Here is a 2,127-nt window from a genome sequence, read left to right on the forward strand (position 1 = left end):
ATATGCCTCAAGTTTTAAAAAGTTATTTTTGTTAAAAATTGATTTTAATAAATTACTTTCAAAAGTTAAAAATTTTACTAAATCAGCATTATATCTAAAAAGCAAAAAATATACAACTTTTTATAAATTGTAGTCTTTAGTAATTTCAGGCTAAATATTAAAATATGAAAAAAAATTATTCACCCAATCTTTTGCTATTCTGCATACTCATTTGTATTTATTTTTCAAGGGTGATGTTATTGCCTCTTAGCATAATCACGATGCTTTTTTTATTGTTTACTATCATTTATTTCATTTTAAATTTATGATATTAAGTCTATAACTGATTTTTTGACAACTTTTTTTAAAATATTGGATGTTAACTTTTATAATAAAATTACTTTATAATATAATATCTTGTGAAAAAAATACTTTAATTATATAACTTATCCAAACACCAAATTATGGTCCCCCAATTTTAAAATTGGCATATTTATCAAAATCTACCAAATAGATAAATATTAAAAATGTAGTTCAGCTTTTTTTGAGGGGGGAGGGGGAGGCAGCAGTTTAAAAATTTGATCCTCTTTTTTCACTAAATTTATGAAAAACATTGCATTCCACCCAAACATTGCATTTCACTAAATTTAGTTTTACTTGGCCCATCAAAACTAAATTAAAAACTGAAATTATATTTTATCAAATTATTAATTTTTTAAATTTAAATTTTTTAAGTTTTAAATTTGTACTTTAGAGGATAAAATGTGACTTTTTATCTTTAAATAATTTTTTTTTATATTTATTTTTGATAACTTTTTAAAATAAAATTCAAACTTTAAAGAATCAAAATTCTAATTTTTTAGTAATATCCTGCAAATTACTGCAACAAATTATAATCTGTCTATCATTCCTGTTATTGTTGGACAATTAGTTACAAATATCCACATGTCCTTCCTATACTTTGCCACAAGTATTCTATAGGCGTAGAAAATTTTTTCTTTCTACACGTAGAACTCGCCTTCTATTTGATTTTGGACTTGAAATGTAATGTTTCTCAAAAAGTAAATAATTGTAAATATTATGGGAAACGGTTTTTCGCATAACCGTTAGGGCCCAATTGGGTTAGGAAGGCCCATATAAGCCCAAAACAACCGTTGCTTTTACGTTTTAGGGTTCTTAGCTATAAATAGTTCGCAACCTCGCTTCACGCACTTTCTATTCCTCTTGTTAATAACTCAGCTGCGTCAATTAGGGTTTTTCTCTTGAGGGAAAGAAGCAGCTTCAACCCTTTGTTCACCATGAGAGCTAAGGTGAGCTTCATTCTTCTATGTTTCTTCGCTTATTATTTTATTTAATTTTCCAATTACGCTTTGATAGTAAAATTGACGCTTGATTTGGACTTTGGTTTGTGCAGTGGAAGAAGAAGCGTATGAGGAGGTTGAAGAGGAAGCGCCGAAAGATGAGACAGAGATCCAAGTAGTGGCTTGTATTCCGAATGAGACTAGCTTCTTCCACCTGATGTAAGACTGGCCTCTGGTCTTCTAAGGCTGTTATGCATAGGGGAAGGGGGTTCTCTCTAGACTTTTAGTTTAGCAGTATTGAAATTAAAGGCTTGAAAAATTCTTGCTACGATTCTGAGTTAAGAATTTTTTTTTCTATTTATTTTTTTACATTTGAATTATTCTGGAATTTGCCTATATCTATTGCGATTATTAGAATTTCCTCTAAGGATTGCTTTTTGTTTATTTGATGAATTTGCGGTGCGATTGTGAACTTTGAAGTTTGATGCGAATCTTGATTTTTAGGATTTTTACTAAATAACACATTGACTGATATATAGGCTATTACTTGAAAAAATATTCACATCTAAGGTAATGTTTTGTTTATTTCTGTAACGACTTAGACCTGTAGTACTCTCAATTGATTGTATATGAAATCAGATAAACGAATGAACGAGTACTCCGAACCCGCAATTTTTGTTTTCTCTGCTAGATTCATTTTTAATCGGTAACCAAACCCTCTAAATGAAAATAAAAAGTAACGGATAAAGGAAGCTTGGGAATGAGGTTACTGAGTTACAGAGTTACATTGAAGCCTGTAATTTAGAACTGCCACTTTGACCCATAATATCTGCTTTTGCTTCTTTGT

The 2,127-nt window shown here is 29.4% G+C and overlaps 1 long non-coding RNA gene across 1 annotated transcript; it reads left to right on the forward strand.

The window, feature by feature from the left end:
- Positions 1-1,166: 1,166 nt before the first annotated feature.
- Positions 1,167-1,676, forward strand: LOC107457619 (uncharacterized). The gene is made up of 2 exons (XR_001585853.3): positions 1,167-1,289; positions 1,394-1,676. It is a non-coding gene; the product is annotated as an uncharacterized LOC107457619 (long non-coding RNA).
- The last annotated feature ends 451 nt before the right edge of the window (positions 1,677-2,127 follow it).

This window comes from Arachis duranensis, chromosome 7 (assembly GCF_000817695.3).
Source record: "Arachis duranensis cultivar V14167 chromosome 7, aradu.V14167.gnm2.J7QH, whole genome shotgun sequence".
NCBI classification, from domain to species: domain Eukaryota; kingdom Viridiplantae; phylum Streptophyta; class Magnoliopsida; order Fabales; family Fabaceae; genus Arachis; species Arachis duranensis.